Here is a 21,868-nt window from a genome sequence, read left to right as displayed (position 1 = left end):
GCAATGTCTTTGAAACCGATTGCGATTACATTGCACTTCGGTTGTAATCAGATTTTTCTATGGGAAACATGGTTATACTGCTAATTCAAGCTGAAACGGTGCTGGAAAGTGTGTTTAAGTTACTGTAGTAAAACTGTCAGCGAAAAGATCATATGGGATATTTGGATCATTCTGAAACTTGGATATTTGAATAGGGCACATACTAGTTCCTAAATAAAATCTTGACTACGGTAGATCCTATAGTATTGTAGCTATGGACCTTTAAAGTTCATTTATTCATGTTTTCGGCAGCCTATAACTCGAAAAGGAAGCAATTGTTTACGCAGGTTGGTCTATACTTTGCGGACATAGGGCTCACTGTTGCCGTCAAAACGCTCATAGTTGCCGACTTTTCGTTCATAATTGCGGACAGAGGGCTCATAGTTGTCGGCATAATGGTTCATGTTTATCTTCAAAATACTCACAGTTGCCTTCAGAATGTTCAGTGGTTTTATCTTGGTCTCAGGATAGGGTTGCCATATTTTGAAATTAGAAAAGCGGGGATTCTAAACCGTAAGAATTGATGTGAACTTGTGTATTACAACTACTGACGATCCTTCTGACCATTTTTTTTAGTGATTTCTTTGTTAAGTGACACTTCCAATGTACTTTTCTAACAAAACTAAAGTAAAGCAAATTTAGTTTTTGCCTTTAATGTTTTATTAAGTTCAACAAATGTGTCTCGAATTGTAAAGTAAGTATTACAGTAAAATATCTCTAATAAGGAGGGGGCGCGGTGGCTCAGTGGTAGAGCGTTCACCTCCAGTGCTTGGGGTCCCTGGTGCGATCGCAGCTCGCGCCGTGTGAACTTTGTGGTGGACAAACACCGTGCTCGTGGGATTTCTCGGGGTTCTCCCGTTTCCCCCACTTTCTTCATTCCACCATTTCACTCATCTCTCATCATCTCCGTCTCCTTTAGCCTAACCGGCATAACCGTGGGACGTAAAACTTAAAGATTTCATTTCATTTCATCTCTAATAAGGATATCTGTAAGACAAGTTTTCAAAAAAAAAAAAAAGCAGGCTATATATGGCAGATGTTGTTCATATGATTTTCTCTCTAAGAAATACAAAATAATTTCTAAATTTTTATCGTAAGAAAGCTAAAACATTTAGGAGTCTTGGTCCATCTCTTATAAAAATTTCTAATCATTTTCGAAGATTTCTATTTCAAATCATACTAACATACGAAAATACCAAAGTTTCATAATATGTGAAATACAGTATAAACATTTTAAAAGAAAAAAAAATACTAATAATGAATCTAATCTAAACAAAATGCTAAAGATACCGTAGTTCAATTTGCAATCATTTCTGAATATATAAAGACTAGTTGAAGATATAGATTACGTAACAACATAGACTTGTTCAGTTGAACTGGACAGAATGTTATCAAAGAAATACGCACCCATGAGATCATACATTTATTCATGGGTTGAACCAAAATGTGTATCATTATGCCAATTTTTTTACATTTTTCATTCCCTTTAACTTCCTTTAAATAAATCTCGATTGCGTAAAATATCATAAAATTCTACGCATGATACGTCTTTCATATTGTGCAAACCCAGTAGTAATAATATGACAGATTCTACGTTCATCTTGTTTCTGTTACCTGTCCACTTGCGATTGAGATTGACACAGAAATGTAGCGGTTTAAGTTGAATATAACAACACTTTATCAACAAAGTCGTCTTAGATTTTTCTCCAATCCAAAAAAGCGGGTGGTTTTTCGTGATTAAATGATGATTAAGCGGGAAACGAATATAAGACCTGAAAATCTGGTGGTATCCGCTAAAATCATGTAATATGGCAACCCTATGTCACGAATCGCCTGCCAAACGTTGGCGGTGTTGTTTTGAAACACTCTGTATAAAATAATGCACCACGTTATTCTGAATTGATGCAAAACTCTTACGTTTCTAAAGCCTACATTATTCGTTCAGGAAGCAATCTGCCTCTACGCTTCTGGATCCGCTAGTGTGTGGATTCATCATAATGTACAAACCGACTGTATAGAACATATGCTACATTGTATATTCACTGTCGAGGAAATAGATTTATTTCCGTTTTTCATTTTCATTAAACTTAGTGACGATTTCAAGGTTTCCCCCGGGTAGGCTTACTATACGTCCTAGATTCAAGCCCGATCCGGAAAATTGTCTGGAATTAACTCATGCCCGAAATTTTAGGAAAAATGGAAGACTTGGAAATTTCGCTGTATTTGGAAAAGTGCTTGGCTTGCAATTCTGTTTTGTGTTGATAATTATGAAAAAACAATAGTGGTAAGGTGTTCTCCGCAAGAATACTTACTCAGGAAAATAATTAAGACAATAATATAAAAAATATATATATATATTTTAAGTATAGAAAATGAGCATAAGCATTTTTGGAACTTAAGATTAGACTTTTCTTAACTTCTCAATAAACACAAACCATTCTTAAAAATATCCAGAAATTATGGTAATCCTACCCCGGGGGATTTTGAATACACGGAGGGTGAAAGTAGCAAAAATATTGGTAAGCCACGGTAAACATGATCAGAGATATGTTTGTGGGGGAATATTTCTCGTCAACAACACTCTCAAATCACCACTGATTTTACTAACATTTATTTTACTGAAAGGCTAAAGGGGGAGTTTGCGCCCAAAGCATCGTCATATCTGATTGCGGCAATGTGTGAACTAGTGGCCGTTAAGAGAAAAACATAAGATAACACATTTGACTTAAAAATAATATTTTGCTATAACATTTTAAAAACACCGTACGTAGTTAATATGATTGAGATGTTGGGCGTATACTATATCGTATGAAGAGCAAAGTACCCTATTTTTACGTTTAAGACCGTATGTCTGGCAACACTGATACAATAGCTGTGAGCAAATAACAAACAAGAGATAAAATTCAGGAAGAAATTGAACTTCCTGTGTGTGTGGTGTGTGTGTGGGGGGGGGGGGGAACGAAAAAGCAATCCCTTTTTGTATGCTTTCCTTTCTCCTCACAAATACAACTTTGCAATAACTTATCAGATGAAAAAAGTTGTTTGATTAGTTTGGCTGCAAGAAGAAATCATTGCAGAGGTGAAGGAACCGAACTGTCCATCACTAGTTTTGATAATACCCGAAACTTCGATAATACTTGAAATGTCGATAATACCCGAAACTTCAATAATACTCGAAATTTCGATAATACCCGAAACTTCAATAATACTTGAAATGTCGATAATACCCGAAACTTCGATAATACTCGAAATTTCGATAATACCCAAAACTTCGATAATACTCGAAATTTCGATAATACCCGAAACTTCGATAATATTCGAAATGTCGATAATACCCGAAACTTCAATAATACTCGAAATGGCGATAATACCCGAAACTTCAATAATACTCGAACTTTCGATAATACCCGAAACTTCAATAATACTCGAAATGTAGATAATACCCGAAACTTCGATAATACTCGAAATGTCGATAATACCCGAAACTTCAATAATACTTGAAATGTCGATAATACACGAAACTTCAATAATACTCGAAATGTCGATAATACCCGAAACTTCAATAATACTCGAAATGTCGATAATACCCGAAACTTCGATAATACTCGAAATTTCGATAATACCCGAAACTTCAATAATACTCGAAATGTCGATAATACCCGAAACTTCAATAATACTCGAACTTTCGATAATACCCGAAACTTCAATAATACTCGAAATGTCGATAATACCCGAAACTTCGATAATACTCGAAATGTAGATAATACCCGAAACTTCAATAATACTCGAAATGTCGATAATACCCAAAACTTCGATAATACTCGAAATGTCGATAATACCCGAAACTTCAATAATACTCAAAATGTCGATAATACCCGAAACTTCGATAATACTCGAAATTTCGATAATACCCGAAACTTCGATAATACTCGAAATGTCGATAATACTCGAAACTTCAATAATACTCGAAATGTAGATAATACCCGAAACTTCAATAATACTCGAAATGTCGATAATACCCGAAACTTCAATAATACTCGAACTTTCAATAATACCCGAAACTTCAATAATACCCGAAACTTCGATAATACTCGTAATGTAGATAATACCCGAAACTTCGATAATACTCGAAATGTAGATAATACCCGAAACTTCGATAATACTCGAAATGTCGATAATACCCGAAACTTCAATAATACTCGAAATGTAGATAATACCCGAAACTTCGATAATACTCGAAATGTCGATAATACCCGAAACTTCAATAATACTCGAACTTTCGATAATACCCGAAACTTCAATAATACTCGAAATGTCGATAATACCCGAAACTTCAATAATACTCGAAATGTAGATAATACCCGAAACTTCAATAATACTCGAACTTTCGATAATACCCGAAACTTCAATAATACTCGAACTTTCGATAATACCCGAAACTTCGATAATACTCGAAATGTAGATAATACCCGAAACTTCGATAATACTCGAAATTTCGATAATACCCGAAACATCGATAATTTCAAATAATCGAACGGTTTCGAGTAACCGATAACAACTCGATAAATTTTCACTCCCGAAGTTCGATAGGTCCTCAGCCTTATCGAACACCCCTACTTAGTAGTAGAGCTCTTTGTCTGGCCTCTATGGCCCTGGTTCGATCCAGATCTAAGTAAGTTTTTTTAGTGGACAACATCGTGTCAGTGGGTTTTCTTTGGGTACTTCGTTTCCTACCACGATATCATTGCAACAATTCTTCCATCATCATTCACTTGCCTTAATCATCCGTCTCCCTAGGACTAAGAGCAGGTCATCGATATGAAAAGTTTCGAGGACGCGTGTGGGAGTCTTGTTTAAAAAGCGATAGAAAAAATTCAATCGTCATCGTCATTAAAGATAGTGGTGAGTACGATCTTTCCACTGGCTACAGCTTTTCTATTTCAAGTGTGCTCCTGCTGGGGCTGCTATCGACGTGTGGTTTTCCTTACCTTCCTCGAAAGAGGAGGGACAAGTTGATGCTGCCGAGCTCTTTCAATTGTTGGATAAAAAAAAGCGTTGCCACATTGAATTATTTTATGGACTTCGCTGTGCTCTCTCTGGTTAACCATTCTAAGTAGATTACCATTTTTAGTCATCGATACCATACGACTGAATGACAAATTGGCAACACAGACAAGGTTATTCACTTCTTACCTCTAAGAAAAGTGAGTGTTTCCTCCGTAAGAGGGCGGCGGGGGTGGGGCCGAACTATGTTTCACTTATTTTCCGAGCGCACACTTGAAATAGAAAATCTTTAGTAACAATACACTAGAGTTTTACAAGTCCAATTCAAAAATTTCAGCTGCCACATTCACATGAAATAATACCACTATTAGCTTGGCTATGCATTATTTTAGAATACTAAGAGATCTCAGCACAAGATTGAAATGTTAACTAATATCTAATATTCTTTATTTCCCTATATTTAGAGTTCAACATACTTTTCCTGTGTTATTAATTATAGTAATTCAACTAGATCGGAAAGAATGTGACAATCAGCACTCGTATAATGAGAGATTAAACAACAAATATGTGAGCTACACATGATCACGTTGCAATAGAAAAAGTACGATGTCACTACGACGAAGTTTCTGGAGACGAACGATAAAAGAGATCTCGAAAGTTTCTTTCGTGTAATAATTACGCCTTTCTCGGATACTAGGTGCAACAACAAGCCAAATCAAAAGTCATTTTATTAGTTTGAATAAAGCAATATCAAACATTAGCATGCTGGAACCTTAATCACTACAAAATCTAAGTGATACTCATCTACATAAAGATGATGATAAAGCCTTGCAATAAGATACAAAGTTATTTTTTTAAGCATTTTAACTACGTGGTCGGCACTTAATAATCAGATCTGTTAAATGAAAATAATAAGTGAACTAAGCTTTCTTCTTCCTGTGAAAACAAACGTCTGAGCAGTTTTGATGCTTCTGCCCTGTTCTGTATGAATTAAGGAGTGGAAAGTTCATCTTTCAAACTTAAAATAATAGTAATAAACCCATATCAGGAGTGACATGGATGAAGACACATTAAAAGAATCAGTACTTTTTGGTATCGAGCAGTCGTTCGCTGGGAAGTTGGACTTCGAAGAAGTAATAGAAAACTTCGCTGAAGTCGAAGCTAGAAGGAAAGAATGTTATACAAGTATTAAAATGTTACAGAATACTACTGTAAGGTTCCACGCTTTTCCACACCACGTGGTAGATGTAAACTCTCCTCAGACGACAAGCACAAGGAAGACGTCATTTACCATCGCCCATCGATCGCCAAGTGACGAAGATTCAAGCAGACAGCAACATTTCTGCATAAAAATAGACAGAACACCACAAAAGACATCAGTTAACCCCGGCTGGTCAACCACCATCTCTCTAAGAAGCATGGTCATTGAGAAGCAGCTATCCTATACTCTCCAAGACGCATGGTCATTGGGCTCATCCAATTTACCAACAAATCAGTCAGTTATTTAGAGGAACTTATATCTATTTGTAATATTTATTACTATTGTATGCAAGAGGAAATTTTTATGAAAGGTGATGGGAAAATCCAAACTCCCGTATACTATATTTCAGCTCTACCCTAAATGACAGAAATCTGTACACTACGTTGTATATATATATATAGGCTATAAACATTGACCTAAAACAACCTGTGTATATATTTTCCATATAAATTATACTTAGATTTACTTATTTTTAATATGCAGGGTATAAAATATTTCAATATTATGAAATTTGTACTAAGATGCCAATTATTATTTATAGGAACCAGGTCTAACGTAAAAGAATGCCAGGCTTCTACAAGCTTCTAGTTACGCCAGTACTAAAAAACTTTTTTGTTTGGGACACCCTTTTGAATTGGGGACGCGTACAAGAAATTCTGTCTCAGTCAATCTTACTAAACGCCATCAGACTCTTTGCCACTATTTCTTTACTATTAAATATTCGTTGACCTCTTTTGTGATTATCAATACAAAGAGAACAGTAAGTAGGCGCAAACGTTGCCGAACTAAATAGCAAAAAAGCGGTAAGAGAAGTCCTGGAGCTGCCAACGAATCAGTGGCATGGTAACTGTAATTTTGATGTCAAGCCGTCAGTTCCAACCACCAGAGGTCAGCCATTTATTCTCCGATTCTACGCTTTTCATAATGTATTAGTTTTCCTATACCGTTATTCTATGTTCAGTAAGAACTACAGACAAATTTCATCTAAAATTTATCTTGCTATTTCCTGAATGTTGAAATTTATACTGATTTTGTTATATTGTTATAAATAATTATGTTATCATAATTAATTCAGTATTTAATAAAGTATCCTTCCAAGAAACCGCGTACTTAAAACTATAACATGATATGTAGCCAATGAGTAACATACAAAGATTCTCGTAATGCACACCATAAATATTAATTATCTTTTAAATGATAACAATAAATTACGTTGCGGTAAAGGCCCATTTTCCTTCAAAGTTTACAATCATATTAATCAGAGTATTTCTTTTTTTTTATTCTGAACCTTGAATAATGTAAATATTTTTATCTGGTTTTAAAGAACAATTTTATTCTTGTGTACTCATTTTGACAAAATTTATACGGAAAATGTCATCGCAGATCTCACGAAGTTATCTTGATTTGGTTCCTAGAACTACACTCTCATGTTGTAACGGTTTCTTCTGAGATCTTATTTTTATGATGCAATTCAAATAATCACTTTTTATATTTTTCTAATAGTATTTTCCTTGTCTTTAGAGCTACTGAAGATTATAATAACATATTAATGCTGTACCTAGGTAAATATATCATTATCAGGGTAATTGCCATCATATTTCCTCTCTAGTGACGATAGAATAGAAGAAAGCATAGAAATTATGAAACAAAAAGAATCGAATTCAAGGTTTCAACAGATTTATGCATTTCAATGGCCCCTACATTGTAAAAATAAACCGGTTGAGAGTGCTTCAAGAGCATTGTCAAAACGAACTTAAAAATAATGAAGAGATGGAATGGGAAGGATAACTGTCATTGTTCCTAGATGTAAAAGTAAATCTTTTTATCCGCACCTTATTATCATTCTCGCAAAAGTTAGCAAAATATCATCTCTCTATGACTTACATTTCTCCAGAGATATGTCTGCTTAAATATCTAGAAATTCGAAATTTTTGGCCAATATCTGGAGAACGATGGCCAGTTGGCCAGTAGACAGTTAATCAGTGGCCACCGGTTACTATTTTGTACCAAAATGTTCACCATCCTGTTAGATATTGATCAACATCAATATCATCTCTCTACAATTTATGGTTGCCGAGCTATGGTTCTTTAACCTTTAAACTATGGAGGTCTGTAAGGATTTACAAAGAAGTCCATTGCTTCACTCCTATTTATCGAAGACATATGAAACTGCCAGTGTTACAAAACTTATTGTAGTACCATTTCAAAATCGAAAGATCCGTAGTTAAAACAAGAAACAGGATATTTTGAAAAACAAAATATCGCGTAGTTTATAGCTTAAACATATAGAAATTGGCCATTTTGGCAGATATCACAGGAACGGTACGTCATAGAGAGATGATATTGATGCTGCCAATACCTAGGAGTATGGTAAACATTTCGGTACCGATAATGATTGGTGGCCATCGGCCAACTGGCCATTGGCCAAACCAAAGGCCAGTTGGACAGTGGCCACCGGTTGCTATTTGATACCAAAGTATTTACCGTCGTTTTTAGATATTGATCAACATCAATATGATTTCTCTATGACTTACGGTTCCCGAGATATGGCTCCTTAAATCTCTGAAAATCGGCCATTTTTGGCCAATATCTCGGGAAAGATAAAAGTGACGTGAAAAATTTAATGACTTTCTCTGATAGTTTTTGATGATTTATCGAATGCATAGTTCAAAGTTGAAAAAATCGCAAATAGCAGACAGACAGACAGACATAGAGAGTAACGAACTTTTTAAGTTCGTTAATAAAAAATAAAAAAAGTGCCTTTTAGTTTGTTCAATTGTCTCTCCCGACGTACCTATGATCATTTATGCAAAAGAGTCTATTTCTTCCACCAAAGTGTGGTTCGTACATAAAGGACATCGCCTTCTGCGTATGGTGGCAATGTGTGACCATCCAGTAAAAGTATTTCGTACTAACCTATGTAGAAAAAAGTACTTGATGTGGGGAAAAAGTACTAAAATTTTATCTGCTCCAATTTCACCCTATTTATGACATTTTACGATATTAATATCTTATTAGAAGGTTCCGGCAGCTTCTCCTCACCTGTGGGTTGGAGAGTGACTCCCACATTCTTGAAAGAACACCCAAGTTTAAATGTTTTTGCAGTCAAAATTCGATACAAACCTTGCAAACCACTTACACCTTCCCAATTTTGACTTTACATGCTACATGGTTCATTTTTTGCCCACCCTAACACTTTTCCCAAAAGCATTTGCCGCAATTTGTAAAGAAGCACTAAATCTACCATCCCGTTTCCCGAGCTCTATGAATTATCAAGAGAGGAAGAACTAACAACTGCCAGAATTCCTTTTCGTTGGAGGAGGCGACTGGACGGCACCTATGTCCCACTTCCGCTCTTGTAAATACCACTGTTAAAAAAGGCAGAAAAAGTTACCAAGAACAGTTAAATTTTCGTACATTGCCAAATTTTCATAAGATTCCTTTTTCTCTCCCAAATGTATTTATGAGAAAACAACAGGAGGAGAAAGCTACTAGATTTGTTGGTGAAAGTACTAGAACACAAAATATTATAAATAGTACTAGGTCTAGTACGAAAGTACTAGCGGTGTTCACATTGATGGTGGCTCCTGATACAAATAAGTCATTGTCTGCTGGAACTTGTTGAAAACACCCGCGATAACTAAATGACCAACCAGAACCCTTATTTCAAATAATTGACAGCCGATTGTGAACTCCACGTGGAGTCTTACTTGCTACAGTTCCAAACGCTGTATTTTCAGTTAGTGACTAGAAGATTGCTATTTAACATACTGGGTGTAAATGCATTGCAATCCCGCAATGAGGTCATATGAGGGATGGAGGGAGGAATGGATATGTTGTACAATTCAGCATGGGAACTTCAAAGACATTCCGAACTGCTCTTCTATTGAGTGAACACACTATACCTAGAGGCGAACATTGTCCTTATTGGGTGCAAAAGGTTCTGAAGTTAATAGTAATGTATAGATTTCTTCTCCTTATCATTAATGGTATCAGTCATATTTGTTGAATATAAATCCTGAATAACGCACTAATAGAGATAAAGCAGATTTTAATTGTCAGAGCAATCAACTGTTTGATGTGTTCAAGTATTTAACGTAGTCATACTTGATTTCATCCAGTCATGTGCTACTTATAATTGGATTGACGGCGTATTATTAAAGCTACACGTCATAGTGTAATGAGTAATCCATTTGCGATATATAGATGGTTATCAGAATTAAAGAAACACCTGAAAAACCTGCAACTTACTAGATTAATAAGGCGTTGGGCCAACTTTCATCCCAGAACAGATCTGTTACAACGTGATATGGAGTAATAGTCTTGGGGCCAAATCATGCCTGTTAAGTTGGAAAAGTTTCGTATTCTCTTTTCGAATCGTTTCGATGGTGGTGATGGACTACTTATAGCTTGGTCACGTGATCAGGATAGTGTGACTTCTCTTTCAGTTGTGCTTCAAACTTCAATCCTTTGCAGACGGCTGTATCAGTGGGGAATGAATTTAAAAGTTTCTTAAACGATACACTAAACATAGACAGAAGTCAACTTTGTATCTTATTTTGTTCCCAAGGCTTTAGCGTATACAAGGGTAGGTAGTTTGTCTGTCTGCTTGCAGGGAGGGGGCGATGATGTCATTAGGTAAATGGCAAAGTTAGATTATATAGAATAGGGTGGAGCGAAAAAAACTTTTTTTCACCAAGCAAAACGCCTGGGGTCCAAAAAGTTGCGTAGTGGCATGGTGTCAACGGGTGTAAAATATTTCCTTGATCGGTTGATATCTTCAGGTTGCGCATGCACACTGAAGTTTGGCGAAAATGGGGGAAATTTAAAAAAATAGGATATTTTAATTTATTTGCTTTTATTTCTTTTTGTCACCAAGCAAAACGCCTGGGGTCCAAAAAGTTGCGTAGTGGCCTGTTGACAACGGGTGTAAAATATTTCCTTGATCGGTTGATATTTTCAGGTTGCGCATGCGCACTGAAGTAACATCCTTTTTTGCTTTACCAATAAATTCTATTATGCCATTAAGCCCAATTCGTGCACTGAAGTTCTGTTAGCAACATTCATGTATTGTTTGTAAGAGTAAGTTAAGAAGCAATTAGTTAATTATTCATTAATTAATTAATGATTAACAGGGGCCAAAGTCTTTCTTAGTTTCAAACTTCGGCATCGCGAGCCGATTCGGAAGACGTGCCCGGATGAAAAACCATCGCGCCTGTCCTGTCCACAGACTTGAGTTGCAGCTTCTGTCACCACACGAATGCATCGTTCGACTGCTTGCGTATGGCACGGTAGATCCTTCCACCACAGATTTTGAAGTTGATCTTGATCCAGGCTATCTTCTGGCAGTCCAATAACGAGTGGTGGTTTGGTGACAGCGAGGTCTTGCCAAAAGATGATGTCTGTGTAATCCTTGGCGCTGAAGTTCAAGGGCGGAACTTCGAAGGTTCGAATCGAGCCGCCAGGACCAGGAGGAGCCTCTCTTGCCTTCAGTATTCGTTTCTTGGCCGAAGTACGAATATGAGGTCTCTCGTCATGCAGCATCGCCAGTAGGAGGTTTTCGGGATATGCGGCGAAGGCGTTTCTCTGCATGGTGTCGTAAACGACCTTCTTCAGTTCCGGAACGAGGTACTGCGACAACTGCATGGAATGCCATAGATTCTTTGGTGCATCCGTGATCTTCCAATGACGCTTGATATTGAACCACATTGGAGCGTACACGCAGACCACGAACGTGGACAGCATGACTAGGTTTTCAGATGGGATTTCACTCGCCACATACAGCCGCAAGATTCGATTTGCAGTAGTCAACCATTGTGAATGGGACAACATGCCAGGACTTCTTCCTCCCAGCCCTTGCGGGAATTGCCCGGTTGCGACAGCCCGACAGATGTCGAGTAGATACTGCTGGTCGGTGCTGAGGTCTGGGACGACGTCGGGAAAACTGCCTTGGATAGGCTGGAACTCCAGGACAGGAAGGTTCTCGCAAATATGAAGGTTCTTTGCGAGTGGTCCCGTATACCCTCGTGGGCTACTCGTAGGACCCTCTAGATACTCGATTAGATGACGTAGGGTAAGCTCATTGAAGTGGAGTTAACAGACTATCCACTGCAATGGCTTGCCCAGCTGAACTTCCAGGCAATGAATAACCCCATTTTCCTTTCCTGTGTTGACAGCAGTACCGTCGCTGCCGATCGCCTGCAGTCCCGACAACTCCATGTTCACGACTGTTGCGTATTCCAGGATTGCATTCGTAATTGCTATAGCAGATCCGAATTTTGGTGTAACGTGTCCGAAGTATGTAGACCCTGGTTCACTGATTAGGGACACGTGTTCCTCCACAATCTCCCTGCGATGTAATTTTCCACCAGCCATCATTTCAACAGACATCGTTTTGTCCTTTTCCCGTCGAAGTAGAGTGCCTGCAGTGGTTGGAGCTGGAGGGGCGGATCTTGTAAACCCTCCCTCATCTTCTCTCGCTCTCTCCTACTTTGCTTCTGTCGTTGACCGTACTCTCAGCTGACGGATCTGCTGTGTCGTGCAGAATAGCAGAAGCAATCGCTGCGGCAGGCCTGTCAGCAATCCCATATCTTTCTAACACCTGGGCAAACGTGGGGAGTTTGAGACTGGTACTGGGCGACTGCTTTGTGGATTTCCGGGTATCGAAGGTTACTGATTGGTCAGTTGTCTCAGCACTAGCAGACTGCGCGCAATCGATGCCATCGTTGGAATCCGAATAGTCAGCTTACGTGTCAAATTGGGACCTTGGACCGGAGTCTTCCTGAACCTGACGATGCCGCATGCGCAACCTGAAGATATCAACCGATCAAGGAAATATTTTACACCCGTTGTCACCAGGCCACTGCGCAAGTTTTTGGACCCCAGGCGTTTTGCTTGGTGACAAAAAAAAAAATAAAAAAAAAATTAAAATATCCCATTTTTTTTCAAATTTTCTTCCTTTTCGCCAAACTTTAGTGCACATGCGCAACCTGAAGATATTAAACGATCAAGGAAATATTTTACACCCGTTGTCACCAGGCCACTACGCAACTTTTTGGACCCCAGGCGTTTTGCTTGGTGACAAAAAAAGAAAAGAAAAGAAATTAAAATATTTCATTTTTTCAAATTTTCCTCATTTTCGCCAAACTTCAGTGCGCATGCGCAACCTGAAGATATCAACCGATCAAGGAAATATTTTACACCTGTTGTCACCAGGCCACTGCGCAACGTTTTGGACCCCAGGCGTTTTGCTTGGTGACAAAAAAAAATAAATAAAAAAATAAATTAAAATATCCTATTTTTTTCAAATTTTCCTCATTTTCGCCAAACTTTAGTGCACATGCGCAACCTGAAGATATCAACCGATCAAGGAAATATTTTACATCCGTTGTCACCAGGTCACTACGCAACTTTTTCGACCCCAGGCGTTTTGCTTGGTGAAAAAAGTTTTTTTCACTCCACCCTAATATAGAACCATTTCCGTAGCTACTCCTATCATAATAAGAACACCTTCGTGGCTAAGCGGTTAGCGTACACTCCTTTGGCATGGGAGGCCCGAGTTCCATTCCCGGCGGGAGCTTATGTGATTTGTATTCCACGTTAATCAGTATTTCTCGTTTCATATAACCTCGCTGCTGAAAGGGACGTTAAACTCAAAATTAACTCAACTTCTATCGTAATAATCGTATTACTACGACTTATACATGCTTCAAGTGAGGAAAGAATAGGATTTTGAAGGTCATTACTCCCTTGGTGCTGTGCTGTCACAGAATATTGGATGCGGAAACAATCTAATCAAGGAAATTTCCAGGTCAAAGGAAGTGATAGTAAGTGAAAGGTTTCTGTCGATTTTACGTACATTTTTGTAAATTACTTAGTACACGTATTGCTCAATTACATCCAATTGGTTGATTGTAATGTTTCCTTCTATCTTTTCTTTGTTTCAGATAATTGTCTCCTATATCGTTTAAAATGGAGAGTACAAACTAGTGAGATCTCCGGTCAAAAAGAAGCCGGAAGTAGAGAACAGTAGAGATCCAATATGCATTTTCTACAAGATATATACTTGAGGGGAAATAATATATGGCACAGATAGTGGTTGAGCAACTATTTCAGTTTCATCGCAGAAGCTCCAGGATGTGTTCTTAGATAAAGTGACTATAGATTATTATCACATTGAGTGTTATAGACTCTACGTGTTAAAAGCAAATCAAGATGAACGAATAGAACCCCTGACAAATGTTAGTGCTAGTGGCAGTGATAGCCATAATGAGGATAAATCTCCTCGAATTTTGCTCAATCGGAAGAAGGAAGGGACTTCTATAAGGAAACCGTGTGTTATTTGAGATTAGGTATCAAGGAAAACTAACTGAAAATTGTATAAAATTTGTGAACGAGACAGAACTACTCAATTTCTCTCAGTATCTCGATATTTTCAAGACCACGTGTTTTCAAGGACAAGCACATTAGCAGACGAAGAGAGTGTTTTCGCCAGTGATGTTATGTACCATGAGTGCATACTTGTTGAAATTAGGGCTATTAACCGCCATGGAAAGGAGGAAGTGAGTCTTGTTGTTTCGGCTGCATTTCAAAACCTTCTTGAGAAGACTTCGTTTCCATCAAAAGGATATGAGCTTTCACAGCTATGCTTCTTCATGAATGAAGAGTGCAAATCTACTGAATATGTGTCGAACAAGATGCTTAAGAAGCTATTGATAAATCTTTCCGGTGAAGAAATTATGTTTGTTTATCCGAAGGAAAGGAATAAATTACAGCTAGTCTACTCATTACAGGTGCGTGTTCCAGATGTTGTTGATAAAGTAAGAAATGTGGAAACTGCTGTACCCAATTTGATAGGAGAGAAACTGAAAAAAAATCTCAAAGAATATGATTTCCAACTTGAAAATTCCTTTTGTGACCAAGAGGATATTAGAATTGCTCTGAAAGACTTTCAACAAAATCGTCCAGTAGTTTAGGAGAACTTTATTATTTCTCTTTTTCTTTCCTACAAAGATTCTCGTGACATTGAAAGAAAGGTGGGTGTTACTTTCCAGGTAATCTACTACATATTTTATGGTGGTGGTAAACGAACGTCCTTTCATGTAAGCACTGCTCAGGCTATCATACGAAATATGCATATCAAAACCGCTCGTCATAGCCTTCAACCGCCTTGGACTATGTATAAGTTGTGAAATATGCAACATTTGGATCACTTACTAGCGTCCAGAGTAATTGCTTGGTGAAGGACATATAGTACCCAAAATTTCGTGATTCTTTCTCTTATATTGTAGGTACTTGCATAAAAATTATATATATAATACAAAACGAAGTTGAGGGTGGGGTCCCGACCGTGATTCCGGCTCTGGCCAGACCGAGACTGGTAAACACCTTAAAAGCCATTGCCGATCTATACAAACCATGAAGGCAAGTAGAACGTAAATAACTTAACCAAACTTAGTCTAACCTAACCTAACCAAAATTAGGCTATAGTTTAAAAAAAGTGTGAATTTTTACGAGAAAACTCTGGCTTCCCCCTTGTCACATGTCTTATACCAATTGGAGCATAACTTACCTTGATTTAGAACATAATTAACTGCAAATATACCCAAAGTCGTAGCGAAACACATTGTTCTATTGACACTAGAAATGTATTATACGTTGGAAGGTTAGAACTAAGGTACTGCTAAAATACCACAGTATTTACAACAAAAACAGCAATTGAATATAGAATGTTTTAAAGTAATTCTATAAATCATTTTTATTATCAAAAAGTTGGGATAATAATAACTTTTAATAATGGAAATATTCTCTACATAATGAAATTATCAAACACACAGTGCTGCTATATTCATGTAAAAGTTCAGAAGGAAAAACAATAATAAATATTCATATAAATTGATTATCTCACATCAGTCAAAAGTAGTTCATATTTGTATACCCTAAAGAGAACTTCTAATATAATTCATATATATTTCCCAAACAATATGAATTGTAGCGGTTAATATCACACCGACACAAACAAATACAGAATTGTTTAAATCAAGTCTTGGAAGAGATTATAAACGTACCTAATTTTACTTTCTAGACAAAACATATCCACAGATATTATTTTCAACTTAAAACACAATAAGCATCGAAATTATTTCTTCATTAGAAAACAAATTAACTAAAATATAAGAAAGTGCTCCTTATATGTTATGCATTCCATACTTCTCTTAATTCTACAATTGTATTTAACCTTCTTCTTCCTCTTCAGCTTCTCCTTCCTCTTCTAATGTCATCTCCTGCTTCTGCAAGATTTCTGATACCAAGTCATTTAAGTCCTGATCTGCTTCTGTGAACTCCATTTCATCCATTCCTTCTCCAGTGTACCAATGTAGAAACGCTTTCCTCCTAAACATTGCTCTGAACTGCTCCTCCACCCGTTTGAAACAGTCAACAATCGATGTGTTGTTTGCTATCAAAGTACCTGCTATCTTTAAACCTCGTGGTGGAATATCACAAATAGCTGTTTTCATATTATTCGGTATCCATTCGACGAAATAACTGCTATTCTTCGTTTTGATATTCAGCATCTGTTCGTCCACTTCCTTAGTGGACATTCGACCTCGGAAATATACAGCCGCTGTAATGTACTTCCCGTGTCGAGGATCACAAGCTGCCATCATATTTTTGGCATCAAAGAGCTGTTGTACTACTTCTGGAACTGTTATAGCACGATATTGTTGACTTCCTCGAGACGTAAGAGGGGCGAATCCTGGTATGAAGAAATGTAAACGTGGTTCTGGAACCATGTTTACTGCCAATTTTCGAAGATCAGAATTCAGTTGTCCTGGAAACCTCAGACAAGTTGTGACACCTGACATTGTAGCAGAGATCAAATGGTTTAAATCTCCATAAGTTGGTGTTGTGAGTTTCAATGTTCTAAAACAGATATCGTACAATGCTTCGTTGTCAATACAAAACGAGTAATCTACACCTGTGACCAATAAGTGGATAGAAAGTGTAGCATTATATGGTTCTACCACAGTATCTGATACTTTCGGAGAAGGAACGATGCAGAAATTACATTTTATCCTATCTGGATATTCTTCACCAAGTTTATTGAGAAGTTGTGTTCCCAATCCAGCGCCTGTTCCACCGCCAATTGAATGAACCAATTGGAATCCTTGAAGGCAATCACATGCCTCAGCTTCTTTTCTCAAGACATCAAGAATAGAATCGATGATTTCTAGACCCTCTGTATAATGTCCTTTAGCCCAGTTATTACCAGCTCCACTTTGTCCAAATACGAAGTTATCAGGTCGGAAAACCTGTCCAAACGGACCACTTCGAATGGAATCCATAGTTCCTGGTTCTAAATCAATTAACACAGCCCTGGGGACATATTTTCCACCTGTTGCCTCAGTGAAATAAACGTTGATTCTCTCTAGTTGTAAATCAGAATCACCGTGATATGTGCCTGTTGGATCAATTCCATGTTCATCACATATAACTTCCCAAAACTTTCCTCCAACATTATTTCCACACTGACCAGCTTGAAGATGACAGATTTCCCTCATTTTGAATGTAAAGTACTGTTCGTTTTAACAGTAAAAAGTATGAATGCACTGAGCTCTTTGTAGTAAAGATCTACAGATTGCGTTGTGATTTTCGATATTAATTTAAAACGTAAACGTTTCTTAGGAAACAAACAGCTATAGAACGAATTTTTGTTAGTAACCGATTTAACAATTGAAAAAAGAAAATGAAATTGACTGTTGAGAATATGTAAAATTGAATTACAATTCTAATTTTACTGAGTTTAAAAAAATGAAATTCTTCAAAATTTAACCAATTAAATGTTGCAATATTATAAAATTTTATCTCAATTACGATGATCTTTCGTGTTCCGACGTTTCTATGTGAAATTATTTTCTTTTATTGTAGGCATATGGATAAATGATAAAGATCTTACGTTTCCATGTAATTAAAAAAAAGATATTACCTGCAATATTTAATCATGTAGTATTGCTTGAAACAAGGAAGTAATCATGAAAAGAAGTGACATGATTTAACAAGTTGATAGCTCAGTGTATATAGGTAGCATGAAAGAAAAGATTAACAATTTTGATTACTATATTTTTAATTTAATTTATCAGCTGGAGTAATTTTTCACGTTAATTTATCAGGATCTAATGATGAGTAACCACATCTCTCTGTTTTTGTTATAAAACATAAAGCGTACAGGTTTACTTTTGGAACACCACTCGATACAATTGTTGAAAATTTATAATTATTGTTTCACTAATTTTCTTCTTATTGCCTCCTAAATGATTTGCGCTGGTCGACATAAAAATATCTTGCTTGGCATAGATAAAAGTCAAGGAGGCCATCGGAAGTATTTGTTGAAAAATTACAATTCTTTTACGATTTGCGTATAAATGCGGCGTCCAGATGTATGGCATAGAAACTACAGTGCAAAAACACAAACCTACCTGTTCTAGGTGGTCACTAAGAAGCACGAATGCTATCTAGGCAAGTCAGTGCAGGACAAAGCTGCTGTACCCACGCAACAGCTCGGGGTTGCGTCCGAAGGGAGTAGGCGCTTTAGCGATAGTGTCTATACAGGTAAGCGAGAGTCGTGGAAATAAGTGGGCTTTGGCAATGATACGAGTTTTAACAACACTTGTCATTGTTTCATACTATTAACGCTCCACTTGTAAACCTAAAATACAGGTTCTGTGCACTGTGCAGAAATATATTACCGGTGGTAAATAGCACCGGCAGCTTTCATATGCACCAGGGGCGTCATTTCGGACTTTGCTTGGGGGGGGCAAGAGCACCACCAACATAAGACTTTCGTGTTTTGTACTAGTATATTAGTAGGCAATCGATTAAAGTATATGTATTCCTCAAACTCTTGGGGGGGGCAAATGCCCCCTCCTGCCCCCCCTAAATGACGGCCCTGATATGCACTCACTTATTTTATCCCGCGTAAAGCACTTGTAATCATTTTACACTAGTAAATCTACACTTGTAAACTTAAATACAGCTGTAATACTGTATTACTTTGTATTTAATTCTGTCGCCTACAGAACTTTGTTCCTTTAAACACGTCTTTTATGTAAAATATTGAATTTTACCTGTAAATCTTCCAAAATATGGTGCGCCAAAGTACACCAGCACTTTATTTTCTCTCTCCCGTGTACGCTTTGCTCAATGTCCGATAGTTCTTTTAATGATAGACCTAAAAACAAAATGTTTGGAAGGTACCGACTGATTTACAGAGAGTTTTAAGTTTGACAGTATGTATTGTGCAAGACGGTTGTAATCATGGTGTTCGGAATTTTTATGCGCGTTGATCATGTTTGTATGTTGTATTTACTTGTAGCTTATTGTATTTTTCGCTGTGGTTGAAGTTATATGACATATAGGGTACAATATAACTTTCGTGACATAAACAAATTGTGTACTGCAAACTTTAATGTAAGTAGGCTACTCATAATTATCAACAGTAATATAACTTCCTATACCACTTGTAATGGTTTCACACTAATAACACCAATCTTGTACTCTCTTACTTTCAGTTGAGGAGTAACTCCAGAGGAAATATATGTTTTATGTGTCCTTTCAGTGCACTTACTCATTTTTACCGTCCTAATATTACTTTTTTTTTTTTTTTTTTTTTTTTGGACAATGGCTCATTAGACTGTACTGACATAGGAACGGCATAGACGTGATCTGAGAATACATAACTTGAAACGTTTTTCCTTCTTGTTTTAGTAAGGTATGAACCCTCTACATGCACGTTAGCATTATTGCCCTCACTTTTTTCTCTGAGACACCAAAACCAAAATTTCTGTGCTAGCTTTGAACTTTCTCCCCGAATCATTTTCTCAACTCTATTTATGTGAAGGTAGTAGGTTGCAGGGCAGTAGCCACCCCAAAAATGTAGGAGGTGGAGGGGGGGCGAAAGCTATAAAGCGAACTGTCTTGAGGTTGCAACACAGTATTAAATCCTGGATGCCTCCCAAACCACAGAAACGAAGGCATAGCGCCTGCAAATAGTTCAGGAAAACTGTGGTGACAAGAAAGTACGTCAGAATCGATTCGCAAAGATTCGTGATCTGTTATAGGTATCAGTCGAGAGTATAGGAAACGTATAGTTAGCATGTGAGACAACGATGTAAATAAAACACACTGGGTTACCAGTAATGCACAGGTGAAAAATATTTTAATACAATACGCCAATACATATAACAGAAAAGCCACAGATAGTATGGCAAAATATGTACATTTCTCGCCCTAGCGGCAGACTCGACATGACGCATCAAGCCCGTGGTCACTGAATGATGTGCATGCTGTGGTTTACTCCCTATTGTACATTTGGTCCTTCTACAGTCTTCTTGTTACATTTGACCGTTTCATAATTTCTCAGTTTCAGAGCCTCATATTTCCCTTATTTGAAAATACTGATAAAACACTTTTTACTTGTTTATTTCACGTTTAATGCCAATTGTCTTAATGTCATAAAATGATATACATTCTGTTTGAAAAGCTACAAGTTTGTGTTGGGATGGCAACACTGCTTGTGTGACACTACTGCCTTGTCCTTGGTCGCGTGTCCTAATCCAGTAGGTCATCTTACCTGCATACATCTTCATTTTCTGCGCTTTTTCGGCGTAATAACTCGGCATAGTCTCACCCAGGCACTGCTTGGTATATGTATTATACGTAACGGGTAAACAAGGCATTTCTGCACCGAGTGAATATCACCACGATGATTAGTGATCCACAATTACACTCTACATATGATATAGTTACATTCAACTATAATTATGGTTGAATGTAACTATACAGTCATAGCTGTAGTTAGAGTTTTTGGCGCCCGGGACGAAGTAGAATTTGGCACCCCCTGCACTCACCAAAATTTTTCTTTTTCTTTTCTTTCTGTTTCTTTTTTTTCTTTTTTCTTTTTTTTTCTTTTTTTTTTTTTACAAATAAGCAGCTTTTATTGTTATTCTACGCCTGATTTTTATCAAGTAGCTTGGACACACCATTGCAACAACCGAAAGCGATCATTATGTGCAAGAGCTGTTTTCAAGAGGTTCATTTTGGACTTTTTGTTAAACTTGACAAAACTACCTTTGGTTTTATACAAATCCACTTGGAGAACAGATATGGAAATGTATATACAACTGTTCGTACTATCGATAAGAAATTAAATTTCAATTCCTTACGATCTACGTGCTTTTAAGATATTCGAAATAGGTGACAGTGTTAATTTCGAATAATAATTGTAAACTTTTGTTATTTTATTCTGTATGTGACAACATAAATAACATTTTAATTCCGATTCTTCTACGACCAAAAAAAAAATATTTAGTGAAATGTAACGGAAATTACGAATATATATATATATATATATATATATATATATATATATATATATATATATATATATATATATATATATACGAGCTCATTAATAAATCAATGCGAGGATTAATGCATGCTGTAACTGAAAAGGAATAGAAAATACTCGCTTGGAACTAAACCGAAATCCAAAGTGCATATGAGGCA

The 21,868-nt window shown here is 37.0% G+C and overlaps 1 pseudogene; it reads right to left on the bottom strand.

Annotated features, from left to right (window-relative positions):
• Window positions 1–16,035: 16,035 nt before the first annotated feature.
• On the bottom strand, window positions 16,036–18,261 carry LOC145690724 (tubulin beta chain pseudogene; annotated as a pseudogene).
• Window positions 18,262–21,868: the final 3,607 nt, after the last annotated feature.

This window comes from Thermobia domestica, chromosome 7, assembly GCF_964235325.1.
Source record: "Thermobia domestica chromosome 7, izTheDome1.hap1.1, whole genome shotgun sequence".
In the NCBI taxonomy this organism is placed as follows: domain Eukaryota; kingdom Metazoa; phylum Arthropoda; class Insecta; order Zygentoma; family Lepismatidae; genus Thermobia; species Thermobia domestica.
This window is presented reverse-complemented; position numbering and strand designations above follow the sequence as displayed.